Raw genomic sequence first — 14,374 nt, forward strand, 5'->3', positions numbered from 1 at the left:
GGGGGAAGGATATTGCAAAATCTCCATTCCCACCACACTCTGGGGCCAGCCAGAGGTGGTATTTGCCTGTTCTCCGAACTGCTCAAAATTTCCGTTACCGGTTCTCCAGAACGTGTCAGAACCTGCTGGATTTCACCCCTGCAATGACCGTACTGTTGGAAGGGCCAAATTATGGGCAGATCGTCATGGAGAAAACTCTTATCAATGTACTCAACAAGAATCAACACCAACTTGATGGGTCATAATGAAAAAACCCCGATACTGTACATTTAATGTTCTAGAAGTTTCTTAAGACCTACGGTACTTATGTCCCCAGCTTGGTGTTTCCATCCTAAGATGTCAAGTGACACTAGGCAGCTTACAACAATATTATAACCACTACTATGGTTGATAGTTTCACTTTCTCCATGCTTTGTGGTTTGTATGTTTTAAGTTTGACTAATACTTTTTAATAATGGTGGCTTAAATTTTTATAATTAAGTGTATTTATATTGTTTTGAGTATTGTATGCTGTCCAATGTAACTTCTTGGGAGATGGGCACCCATATAAATTTGATACATAAAACAAATAAAATAAAATAAAATAAAATAAAATCCAACTACATCACTGAATTCTATTACGCTTTTATCACAGTCTTTCATGATGCCGCAGATAATCAGAATTCTTGGCTTGTTCCAGGAAGTTCGGAAAAGAGTTGACCAGTTGCAAAACACCGGGGAGGGGGCTGGAGAGAAACTCTCCCCCCACAAAATTTCCTCCCCTTCTTCTTATAGCGGAACCGGGGTCGGGGAGTATTACTGGGCCGAAGAATTAGTTAAGCGGCAGCTGGAAGAGAAAAGCGAAAAAGAAAGGGGGCCGTGAAGGGAGAACTTTCGCTTCTCCCACCGTCCGCTCGCTGAAACATTCCTTTTGATTTGACAGAGAAACATTGCTCTGTTTTGCCGAGCCTCTTGAAGCCGCCCCGTCCTTCCAGCCGAGAGCATGCTGGGAGCGGTAGTCCTTTTCTGAGACTCTATCGGCTGGCAGAGGGCGGTAGGATTCGTTCGGTGAGAACTACATTGCCCATGAAACCCGTCGGGTGTATATAATCAGCTGCACCCGAGCTGGAGAAGTGCAGTAACCATGTGGCTGTGCTGTTGAGCTCTCTCTCTCTCTCCCCCGCTGAGATTTAAGCTGGAGCAGGAGCTGCTGAGCCTGCATCCCTAACGGAATTCGGCAAATTCAGGGACATGGGATTACCAAGCTGCTAATGACTCTTTTCTCGCTCCAGCTCCAGGGCGAGCCGAGCCCCCAATGCAATCAGGTAAAAGGCAACAGAGGGTGGTGGAGATGACATCCCAGCTAAAGTGTGTCCCCCCCCCCAACTTGGCTCTGCAAGCTTCTTTAAACGCTGGATCCCATTGAAAGCGCTCCCCCACCCCACATTTCCTCATCAGGCTTCCCCGATCCTGTTTCTGGCAAAGGGATCGTGGCTTTGGCGGCGGTGGGAAGAAGCAACAATTCAAAGGACGCTGTTTTCCTCCCGCCACTCTTCTTCCCACCCCAAAGTTTGCAGCCCCCGTCACTTGAAAGCAAAGAGCGTTTCGAGGCGGGGGGGGGGGGGGAACGACGCTGCAAGGAGAAACAAACCTCGTTTAAAAGGCATCGTTTGTGAGAAGGAGGTCTCTCCTCGGTCCGTTCAAAAAAAAAAAAAAAAAACCACACACCCCAAAACCTGCCTGGACGCCGATGCAGCAAACCGTTTATAAGGGTGCGGATAAGTTGAGGGAGATGTGAACGAGGCTGGTGGTTATCTAGGTGGTGCTTGGCGAACGAAGCGTAGGGAAAGCCTCGGGGGTTCACGAGCGTTCTTAAAACTCGCATGTGGCTCCGCATCCGCTGCTTTCCCCTTTAAACGGGTCTGGTTTCATGCAAATGCCGTCCTTAGGTCCCGGCTTTCTTTCTTTCTTTCTTTCTTTCTTTTTTCTTTCTTTTTTCTTTCTTTTTTCTTTCTTTCTTTCTTTCTTTCTTTCTTTCTTTCTTTCTTTCTTTCTTTCTTTCTTTCTTTCTTTCTTTCTTTTTTTTTTGCGCGGGAGCAGCTTGAGAGGAGGCTTCGTCCGGCCCGGTTGGGTTGGGTTAGGAAACTTTTGACTTCTGGGGAGCGACGGGACTTCCTAAGTTTCGATCGCGTTTATTTCAAGACGAGCGGAAGAAAGCTGACCCCGATTGGCTGAATGAAGTTAGAGTGAACAGTTGCGTTGCATAGATGCTCCAACTTCGCTCGGAGATTTAACTTGTGAGAGTTAATTAAGCGATTGGGTTGTAACGTACAAGCCTACTAGCCTGTATTTCCTGGAGAGAGAGAGAGAGAGAGAGAGAGAGAGAGAGAGAGAGAGAGAAGATAAACCAAGATACAACCATACAAGCAATAGCAAACCCTGCTGTGGAAATCTTAGGCATTTGGGTGTCTCTGTCCTGCCTTGCTTGCATATGTAGAAGCCTCTGTGTGTGTGTGTATAAAAAGCCATTAGAGAGAGTCATGTTTTTAATAGCTCTTAGTATGGTGATACTTTGTGTTTATTTAAAGATAACACAAGCAGTTAAAACATCAGTCCCTTTCCTGATCTATACTATGGGATTAACTATTCTTTATTCTGCTGCATACTGAAAGGACATTATTTTGTTATTGTTGTGCTTTCCCACCGCAACCCAATTCCTATGATTGTTTATACTGTGTCCAGTTTTTGCACGAAGCCATCATTTCTTTAATTACTTTTTATTCAGTAAGCATAAATTGGCTGAATTGATGAGATGCTAAGCTGTGTAACAAAACATAATGATTAAGTTTACACATTGTAGTAAATTAATAATGACAGACCACTTTACAGCTTTTCCATGATGTGTGAATAAGGTCAAAAAAGTTGCTCAACTTAAAGTAATTGATTGATTTACAACCATCTTGCTTAAAACTTCGGCTACTATTTTATTGCCACCTGCCTTATTATGATATTTAGGCATTTAAAATGTTGTGTCACCTGCAAACTTTGGTCTCTTGTTTGCTTATCCTCACCCAGATGTGTACAGCCTTTGCTTCCTGCTTTTGCAAAAAAAAAACAAAAAAAAAAAACCAAGAGGCCTTAGTTGGGTTGCTTAATTTTTTTTTAGCAATGAATACTTCCGAACTGTTTACTTGAATTGCTTACTTGTGATTAACTGTTTATTCAATTCACTGTTTTCTGAGTGTGCACAGTATGCTTGTCTAAAGTGTCATTGTGTTGTGTAGGCGAAGCTAGTATGATTTGATAGCGATGGCTTAAGTTATATGAAATGAGCCATTAGTGGCTTAGTCACTAAACTGGCTTTGAACAAACCAAGGCTTACATTGTATGAACAGAACCTCAAAGTAATTTAAATAATTGCCCAAGGCAGAAGTCTTATAGATTTCTCTTCAACATGGTTTACACTCTGTAAATGGTTTCTCTTCCACCTTTTTTACATGTAGGTATTATGTTAGCTGCTCTGTCATTTACTGGTTTCTGTCTGGATTCCTTTTACAAAATTAATTTTGTAGTTAGTAGTTTCTAATCCCAGGTAAGAAGGCTGGTTTAATGAGCAAGGTTATTCATGAAGATGTTTCTTTTGTACTTTACATAGCTCAGCGTGCTTATAATAACCCAATCATTTGCAGAACAACCAATCACACTTTGCATGTGCTCTCCAGACTGTACTTGGTATAATCTTCCAATAACTCCAGTTTTCCTTTGAAGCCCACAGAGCGAATGAAGTCAAAAGTTGTTTTTGCAGTTTGAAAGACTTGAAAGGGCTAGTGTCTTAAGGCTAGCACACTGTTATGGAACACCCCAAATATCCTGAATGCAGCTCCAAAAGGGGACCTTTTCCTACTCACTTTTGGAGACATGCAACATAAAGATTAAGGTTGGGCTAGCTCCCTTTTCCTTGACATCTGTGTTTTGTTGGGTTTGAGTTTAGCAAGCAGGTTGTATGAAAACAGCCATTGTGGATATGCAAACCATAATTGAACAGAACATTAGGTTACCACTGGGGGGCTTTAGCATTCTCATTTTATTAAGGAAAATGGAGTAGTTGCTACATTGGTTATTAAGAAGGTTTCTGGTACAGTTTGAAAGGCTATTTTGATTTGAACAGCCATCTATGTCTTGACCCTAGCAAATCTCCTTCCCTGATAGAAGTGACCCAGCCTGGGCAAAACTTCTTGAGATCCTCTCAATCTCAGCAGACACTGTAGCTCGATTATGGCCCCAAGGTCCTGGAATAGGCTCCTTCTCAAGCACAAGTCAGCTAGCCTTATTGATGGCCTTCCAGAATGCCTCTGAAGACTGAAGATTGGATTGCATTTTGTACTCGAATTTACTTGTACTTATTTAGTATTTGGTCCTTATTGATACTGTGGCTCTATATTGATGTTTTTATTTTTTTATTCATGATTCTGTGCCCCTCCATTCGCAATTGGTATAAATTACATGATTTGCATGATGATGTCACAATATGCATGGCATGGTTGTCTCCCCTCTTTGCCCATCCAACTATTAAAGGGCCACCATCAGTGAGCTGTTGAACAGTATTACTTGGTCTGTTGTGTGGATGTTTGGTGGTTTGGGGTGGAGAATTGTGGTGGGTGGGGGGAGGTGTTTGGGGATTGTTATGTGTGTTGGACCTGGTCTTTAAGTGAATTTCGTTGTATGGGTATACTGTGTATACACGTACAATGACAATAAATTTATTTATTTTATTTATTTATTTTATTATGATGCAGAGTGTATAATTTTAACCAAAGATTGAACTCTGGGGCACATGTCAGATGGAACTACAGTTTTCTTGGACTAAGTATATATATGTGTGTGTTTAATTAACTGTGATTTGCTAAGTCCATTCAATTCATTAAGCCGTGAATCATATTTTATAATTGAAAGTGGCTGCGTTTATATAAAATGCTACCATGCCATAAAATCATAGTTCATGAATGAAAATATTTGAGTTTATACAACATACTAATCCAATACACGCAAACCATATGACATAGCACACTGTTTAAATCTACCCCAATATAAGTAATCTTCAATATATCCCTTCAAGATAGGTCTTGTCTCCTTTTAACGCAGATTAGGTTACCTTTTGTCATTAGATGTGAGACTCCTTGATAGCATTTTTTTCTACTGCTGTGAAATGAGTTTATGGATAAACTGGGAATTCAACTAAGAGCTCATCAGTCATTTCTCTCAGTCTTAGGCTGCATTCTGTATGCATAAAGATCCTCTAATATTTTCCCATGTCAAAAAAGAACTCTTATGTTACCAATATAATTGTAAATATTAAAGATTCTTTTCTAAAATGGATAAACTGCATATTTTCTTTTCTGATAATATTCCACTGCCATTAAAAATGTTTGTGATATACATTAGAATAGTAATTTGAGTGCTTGCTGGCTCTTGCTTCTATCAAGCTTTTAAAAATATTTGCTGTATAGGTTGAAGGATGTGTTATATAAACATGTATGAATGTTGTTTCAAATTTGTCTATGAATGGTCTTAAATGGTCAAAAGATGGGCGACTTTGGTTGCCTAATTCTTTAAAGTCTTGGTAACTAACAATCTAAATATTTAGTTGTTACCTGGACTACTATAATTGGACCTTTTAAATAAAAAGTTCTTACATATTTCCAAATGTGTATTTTGTAACTTCCTGTTGATATTCTACTGCTATTCAAAGAATGTATGTGATATATATTAGAATAGTGGTAATTTTAGTGCATGCTGCCTCTTGTTTTCTTTCAACCCTATGATTCTTATTAAAGACTAATAATCAGACATTGCTCAAAATACCTGAAGCAAAAAATGCAATATCTCCAATACATAACCGAAAAGAAATATAATAGTAATGAAATAATTGTTTGATATTACTAAGTACACCAAAATGGTATATCCTGACCTGAGGAGTTGTATGCTAGTAGGTTAAATTAGTGTCTGGAAGTTAGGATGTAAGAAATTGCCTTGTATTGAAAAGGGACTATTGATTATGCTAGACCAGAGGTGTCCAACTCAAGGCCCGGGGGTGGGATCCAGCCTGCGGGGTGCTTATATCTGGTCCGCGGGGCTGCCCTGGAAACATCGAAGGATCGGCCAGCGAAGTGCTTCTGCCAGTGAAGGACCAGCCCGTGAAGTGCCTCGGCCAGCGAAAATGGAGCTTGGGAGGGCCACGGGCAGCCCACCTGAGCTCTGTTTTCGCTGGCAGAGGGTTGCAGGAGGACATCACAGCCAAAACAGAGTTCGGGAGCCCGTTTTTGCTGGCAGAGTGCTAGGGCCACCACAGGTGCCCCCGACATGAGTGAATCGAGCTGGCCCTTCCCACCCCGGCCCCCAGAGATCAAACACAACAACCCTGATGTAGCCCTCAATGAAATTGAGTTTGACACCCCTGTGCTAGACCACTGATGGAGACCCAGCATCTGTAGCTCTTGAACTTTGTAGTTCAGCAGTTTTTGAAGGCTGTAGGTTCTCTCTTCCTAGTGTAGACTTTGTTAGATTTGGCTACCATGTTAAATCTTGATTTATTTAACCTTGATTTATTTGATTTATATAGCTGCCTATCAAACATACAAGATTCCAGGCTGCTTACAATATGCTACAGTTACTTAGTTTATTTGTCACACCACACATGATGTATAGAATGCTTTGATTTATGGCTGGTTTACCGAACAATCTATAGAAGCCTGGCTCAATATAATGCTAAACAGACCATAATATGGCTTAGCAGACAGTTTGAATTCAGTTAATAGTGATCAGTATGGCTTGCTTCAAGACACAACAGTTATTATAAATCAATCTGGATTTAAAGGTAAACTATAACTCATTTAAGACTGGAATGGAAGTTTCCAGTCTTCTCAAAGGAGAAGATGGAACTATCCAATCAATCAGAATAGAGCTAGAAGAGACCTCGGAAGTCTTCTTGTCCAACTCCCTGCTCAAACAATAGACCCTATACCATTTCAGACAAGTGGTGTCCAGTCTCTCTTTAAAAACTTCCAATGATGATGCAGCCACAACTTCTGAAGGCAAGCTGGTTAATTGTTCTCACTGTAGGAAGTTTCTCTTTAATTCCTTGATTAGTTGCCATTCATTGTTTCTTGTCCTGCCCTCTGGTGCTTTGGAAAATAAGTTGACCCTCTCCTCTTTGTGGCAACCTCTCACTACACAATATCTTCATCACTAGGAATAAACCCAAGTGGTTTTTTTTAGTCTTGAAACGTTCAGGAAGCTCTAATGGGCAAATATTTGTAGCATATGAAAAACAGCTGCGTAATAGCTGTAATGAAAAATCTAAATAGGGAAATGCACTATGGAAGCCTAGAAATAGATATTTATTAAACAGTTAGTGATCAGTAGTATTTCAAGTGTCCTATATGGTGGAGTAAAAAGTGGTCATGCCACAGTCATATAAAATTGAGAAAATAGAGAAGATTTTGAGAAGAATGGAGTTATATAGCACACCTCTCCTTCCCTGCTAATCTTAAATAAGGATAGAGAATTTTAAATGGAAACAAGTGATAAAAGCAACAGATAGTCTGGAAAAAGTGACTTATTCCCAGAACCTCTCAAAAGAAAATGCTGCCATAACTCTCTGCCAACACACATTAGGATGCTAGTTTAATTAAATCAGGTCAAGGTCACAGAATAGCATGCAGGCTTTTAAATTCTAGATAACTCTTTTTCTGGGAAAATGCAGCTAAATGATCATCAAATGAGTCATCAAAACCAAGGGTCTTTCCTCCACATCAACTTTATCATCTGAAATTAAAACATCTTCCCCCCTCCCCCACAGATATAACATCACTTTCCAGTATCAGTGCTAGATCCAGAAGAAACCCCAGCCTAAAAAAACTTTAAGGGGAAATGCCCTTTTATTCTGAAGTTCAGCCCCCAGAGTCACTTTTAATTTCTCTGAATTAAGTTTCAGCTCTTTCACCAACATCCAGTCTTTTGTAGCCTGGAGTTGCATAGATGCCCTGGAGATGATCAACTCTGAACTAGTTGGGTATTAAGATAATTGCTGACAGTTCAAAACCTGTAAATGATCTTGGGGTTCATTAAGGTGTGATTCATTTAGATGGTTAATAAAATGGAAGAGAAGACTGTTCTAATGATCTGAGCAGAAATTTCCCTTTAACGCTTTCTCTTCATGCTGAGGAAAATAGAAGGAAAACCCCCCTCAACCACCCCCAAGCTCTTCAACAAGATACTATGATGGATGGTATCATAAACCATCAAGGGTTCCCTCATTGTCAACAAGATCTCAGTTCTTCTGTCTCTCCTAGTATATAGATCTTTCTTCAAAGCCATCTTTTGAACCCAAACTGGAAAGGATTGGCATAATTTCATCTAAGAGCCTCTGGAACTGCACATGATTTATAGGCAATACTCTCTTGATAAATTTGGTCACTTTGTGTAGCTCAGTTCTACATATCTTTCAGCTGAGATCTAATAAAGCAACACATTTGTTATGAAAAATTGAGTTTCCTTGGAGATAGCTTGTATATGACACACACACTCTCAATATAGACTGGTGGGGTGGAGAAAATGGATAGAGATGTATGTTTAAAATCCATCCCTGATGCTAATATATACCATGGCACTGTTTGTACAACATGCACAATATGCTTTAGAATTACTCAGTCCTTCTCCCTTTTGGTTGGTGCTTTCTGGACAGAAAGAACTGCCATGTGTAGGGAGGGCTGTGAGTAAAATCTTCCAGCCTCTTTATTTTCAGAATAAAGCCTCACCATGTCTTTGCTGGTGCGAAAATTGAAAAATGAAGTGGGAACAATAAAAGCAAGGTTTTTTCCCCACTCTTCACATCATTTTTACTGTTTGCTTAAATGTGACTTAAGTGAAGCCAGTTAACATGTTTACAGGTCAGTAACTCATAATTTGGCCTGTGGTCTGGGTTCAGAAGATATGGTAAGATGAATTGCGATATAACTTAACGTGTCATACGAATTAGGTCACAATAAGCAGTGTGTTCATTTGTACAAGTTGGAAACTTGTTTTCTCAGACTTTGATTGGGATCACACTGCATTCAGCCACTGTTGGTTTTAACCATGCTTCCTTACATACAGCTAGGTGACTGGATGTACTGAGTGCAGTAAAATATTTCCAATTGAGAAATTTGAGTCATTTCCTGGTAACCCACTAAGTCCCTGGTCTGTTTTGTTTGAATGGGTTTGCAATTCTTGTCCATTCCTGTTTGTCCAAAACTCAAAAAAGTGTGGTGCACATTATGTTTATATGGAGATAAATTTTATATTTGGTGGCATGCTACTGTTTGCACATTCCTGTTGGTTTGTGGGAAACAGTGAAGGTTGGTTTATGTGGCATTTCAAAATTGATGACAAATGACGCTTGGCATCAAAATATATTTGTCAGTGTTTGGGAATGAAAATGATAATGATGTAAAGGTGCATTAAACCAATAAGTTACAACAATCCACCTATACCCACAATTGATATGTTGAGGCTTATCCTAGAAGCATATTTAAATGTGGCAGGACTTATTTTACTTTCTCAAAGCATTTTTTTAAAATATAACAATGAAGGATGCTACTGACATGTGGCGGCTATCCCAACCACACATCAGTTATCAGACTGGAACAGGCTGGTTTAGCAGGCAGCAAGCTTCAGTTTTCTCAAGGCTGTAATGCAGCATTTGAGGATTTGACAGATACTGTACATTTTTGATAAAATGAGTTGATTTGTGTAACTCACTGGGAATAAAGGAACAAGTATTCTAGCTGTTGGTTCTCAGTTTGATATATTGTGAGAAGTGCAGTTTCTGTCTTCTTGGAGCTAATTTTGGGCTCTGACAGGCTTTCTGGTTCTAAATAAGGAATTATTTCTGTGAATATAAAACACCAGTGTGCATTATCTTGACTCCTGTTTCTTCGGTGCCTCTGCCTGAGACTCACAGTACTGACAATTAGTGTTGGAGTCCATGCTAAAAATACTTAGCATGGCAAGGTGTTCATCATGCTGAACTTTTTGGCAGAAAAAGATGATTAACTATAGAAGTGCGATGGGGGAGGGAAGGGAAAATGTGGAGTAATGAGGGGGAACAAAAGTATAGCTCCTTTTTTTTTTTTTTGGTTAGACAAATTATTTAGACAAAACAAGTATTTTGGATTACTTTTGGTGGGATTGGATGGGAATACGGCATCCATCCTGTTTTTTTCTGACCTTTCAGTGGCTTTTGTGATGGTATCCAGCTGTACTGGCTCTGGAGTTTGGGAATGGGTGACACTGTATTATGTTAGTTCTCCCTCCTCCATGATCAGTTCTAGTTGTTGTTGATGAAATATAGCCCACTGTCTGGGATTTGGGCTGTACGTGGGGTGCCACAGGGATTCAGGTCTCTCCCCTCATTAATATGACACAGTTAAGTTCATCTGACTGTTTGGGGTGAGATATCATCAGTTTGCCTATGTCACTCATTTTTATTTCATCATCCCAAGCTATCTGAGTGATTCCATGGACATCCTGTCTCAGTGTCCGGAGGCTGTGGAGACCTGGATGGGATACAACAGGCTTCAGTTCAGCCAAAGCAGGACCAAATGACTTTGGAAATCCAGGGCCAGGGATCTTACATCTTTTGTCCTGGGTGGGCTGGCACTGTCTCAGACTGATCAATGTGCAATCTGGTGGTCTCTTAGATGTGCAGCTCTTATTTAAACAGCATATCTTCAGGTTGTGTGGCAGTTGGGACTGTTTCTGAACTGCTCATGGTTACAGATACTCTTGTAATTTTCCATCTGGACTACTGCAATGCACTTTACATGGGCTGCCCTTGAAGAACATTTGGAAACCTCAACTGATGCAGAATGCAGCTCCATGGATAGTCAGTGGCACTGCGCACAAGTCCCCACAACTTTGTAAACTTTTGTAAACAAGCAAATCATTCTGGGTGATAGGTGTGTGTTCCAGAAATGTAAAACATGTGGGTAGCCCATTTAAAGTGGCTCATTTTATATTTGTGGCAATGCACTGAGCCCCAGTTGCAGACTTATAAATTTGCACTGCACAACATCATGTCTCAACTGTCACGCTCCTTAATGCATTCTCTGAGGAGCTAACGACTGCAGAATTCAAAATTCAAAAAAAAAGTAAATATTTATAGTGCAGAATAGCTTTACTGATTGGGAAGAGGATGTGTTTTCATTTTGTTTCATTTTTTGATGATTGTTTGAAAATGATATCCCAAGGAGATTATGATCCAAACTAGAGTCAATTATGTCAGAGGAAGATTCTCTTTTTTTTGACAGTACATCACCACCATTATCTCTGCCCAGAACCAAGCAAATTACCACATGCAAAACCAAGGACTCCTGACTCTAGCACTGATGATGTTACCTAGTTTGGGTAATGAAACATCTGCAAGAAAACAAGTAAGCTCAGAGAGCACCAAGGACCCCTTATTCTGTATCCATCCATCTTCTATTTTGCTTGTTGCTGGCCCAGCCTAACCTAGATTGGATCTTTTGTGGGACCTCATTTGAATCATTATTTGTTGAAGGAAAAGAATTGCTGAATTCTATCTTCCTAGACTTGGCAGCCTCCACATATGTTGTGACTAGTTCTCTGCTTGGAACAAGGCTCTGGGGACAAAACTTGCAACTATAGAGCAGGGGTGAAATCTACTTACCTTCCCTACCGTTTTGGAAGTGCTTGCGCGCACGCAAAATACAGGTTACTTCCTGGTTAAAACCAGGAAGTAACGATGACTGGGCGGGTGGGTGGAGCCTCACACTGCCGTCGCTACCGGTTCTCCGAACCACCCGCCGCCTTCGCTACCGGTTCAGCCAAATCAGTCTGAACCAGTAGCATTTTACCCCTGCTATAGAGGAAACGTATATTCTGGCAGGACAAATTTTCATTTCTCACTTGCTGGCTTCTTCAGATTTTGGAGATATCTCTGATTTATTGTGAGGACTTTGAGATGAACAAAAGAGTATCTTTGAATATATGTATTGGATTCTAATATTTTTTTTTCTCCTTCCACATTGATGAAAGATGATGTTTCTTCTCTCTTATTGATTGGTTGTACTTGTTAGATCTTTTGATGTAATGTCTTTGAATGAATTAAGAGTGGACATAGTTTTACCCTTGAAAATAGGGATGCATGTGTGTCCTACAGGATTTTCTTGACTGCTGCAGTGATCAAGATGAAAATGGCTCAGATCTCGTTTTCTTTGTTTTTTGAATGTCATTGCTCCCAGCCCAGGAAGATTGAGAAGTGGTGATGTGGAACTTTTCTAAAAGACTACTGACCTTTGTAGTAGTTGCCTGAAAAATGCCATAGGAGAAGAATATATCAGGCTGTGTTGAAATCAGTGTTTCTTTTGCCTTTTAGTCTCCTCATGCTTGCTCCCAATATCTGCTTCTGTATGTTTTGTTTGCCTAAAATGGAAGTTTTCCTTTCAACTCAGGATTTGTAGAGAAGATCATATTTTAGAAAATGTTTTGGAATGCAGGAAAAAGGTTTATATCAGTACAAGTTTTCTAGTTGGAAATTTCTTGTGTCTGACTTCTATTTCTATTTTTCTACCTGTTGAAGAATGACATTTTTTTTTTTAATTTTCTTCCTAAGAATTAGAGAGTGAGGTATGGATCTAAGGAATAGAATTGATGCTGATGTTCAGTTAGGACTTTAAGGTTGCTTTGGAATCAGCTGTTTCCAATTGAAAAATCTGTCTAATGGAGCTAAATAAATAGATTGTATTTTCTCTGTTAATAGGTGAGGATATTTCCTCAGTGAGCACTAGTTGCATAAAATGTTTGTGCAGAATAGCTTCCAAAAATTTAGTTATTGCTAAGGATATTCTACCCACTTCTACAAAAAATAAAAAAAAATGAAAATGAAATTTTGAAATAGGCTCTTGCACTTAAGAACCTCAGAAAAGCCAAATATAATACAGGCAGTTCTAGTCTTACAACCGTTCATTTAACAACAGTTTAAAATTACCACAGCCTTGGAAAAAGTGACTTACAACCTGTCCTGAAAGTATAATGATCACGCCACTCCTACAGTCACATGATCACAATTTGGGTGCTTAGCATTTATGACAGTTGTAGAGTCTTGCGTCATGTGATTGCAATTTGTGATCTCAACTCACGCCCTACAAACAAAATCAATTGGGGAAGCTGAATTCATTTAGTAACCATGGTAAAAATGGTCATAAAATTGAGTCTTCTTGTGTCATGACTCACTCTATGACTGCATGACTCACTCTACAACTGCATTGACTTAGGATGGAAATTCCAGTCTGAATTGGGATCGTAGATCAAGGACTACTTGTGCCTTGTTTCTTTTTGAGAAGCTAATTTGTTTCTTTACTAGCACTTCTCTACATGCTTGAATTGCTTCAAATAGTATCTATATAGTGTTTATAATTACATAAATGCTGGACTAAAATAATATCTACAATACAGGCTATTATAAGAAGTTTCTGTTCCAGGGACCCTCCTGGCTGCACACAGCCTAGAGTGAAAATTAGTATGCTGATATACGTATTAACTCTGCTTGTAAGGTATTGCTTCTATGAAATAGATAGGTACCACCTTGTCAGATTTTGTCTTGACCTGTCCACCAATAAATCTTCTGAAGACATCTCTGTAATTTCTTTAATCCATCGAATTTATTCATTGTCTTCCCTTCTTCAGTTTCCCTCAATCTTGTCGAGCATAGTAGCTTTTACTAATCATCATTCATTTGCCATGTCTTCCTTCCTAGAATTAATCTCTTCTTTGCTGTTCCAACATACCATCAATCTATCTGTATTTTTCAGGCCATATTCACCTCTTCTCTATCAAATGTAAGTATGCCGAGCATTTTGACTGACTTATCTTTCTATTCTCAATAGTTAACATTAACCACATCAAATGGAATGTTTTTCTCATTTCATTTTAGTATTCATAATAGACTTTGAGGCAAGATTGTCACCAGTGATTTGTATTGTCTTCTACAAGTTGAGACTGTAGAAGGCTTGTTGTCTTTGGCACAATCATGGTTGGCTGGCTGTACAAGAACATCGTGATGCCATCTACTTATTTCACTTTGTGACCTTCAGTTTCGATACCAGATGTCCGCTCTCACATTCATGAGCATCTTCATAAATACATTCAGAAATATATTCTATTAGCTGCTAGCATATGCAGTGATGGGTATGCCTCCTTGTCTGTATTCTTTCCCTATTCAGGAAAAAAGAAACACCCACTCTGTTTCTCTACCTTCACCTCTTACAATAGTTTCTTGTTAACCATAAAGGTTCCTCAAAAGGAGTAATTAGGTATTCTGACAGTCTTGCTAGCC

General features: G+C 39.5%; 1 protein-coding gene across 1 annotated transcript in view; it reads left to right on the forward strand.

The window, feature by feature from the left end:
- The first annotated feature begins 1,228 nt into the window (after positions 1 to 1,228).
- Positions 1,229 to 14,374, forward strand: part of ITPR1 (inositol 1,4,5-trisphosphate receptor type 1) — a 282,837-nt gene continuing 269,691 nt past the window's right edge. Inside the window, exon 1 of the mRNA XM_070933575.1 lies at positions 1,229 to 1,304. The gene's annotated coding sequence lies outside the window, so the exon portion shown is untranslated. The remainder of the gene's footprint in view (positions 1,305 to 14,374) is intronic.

This window comes from Pituophis catenifer, unplaced genomic scaffold (assembly GCF_029215685.1).
Source record: "Pituophis catenifer annectens isolate HBS135680 unplaced genomic scaffold, rPitCat1.0.hap2 SCAF_2, whole genome shotgun sequence".
NCBI lineage: Eukaryota > Metazoa > Chordata > Lepidosauria > Squamata > Colubridae > Pituophis > Pituophis catenifer.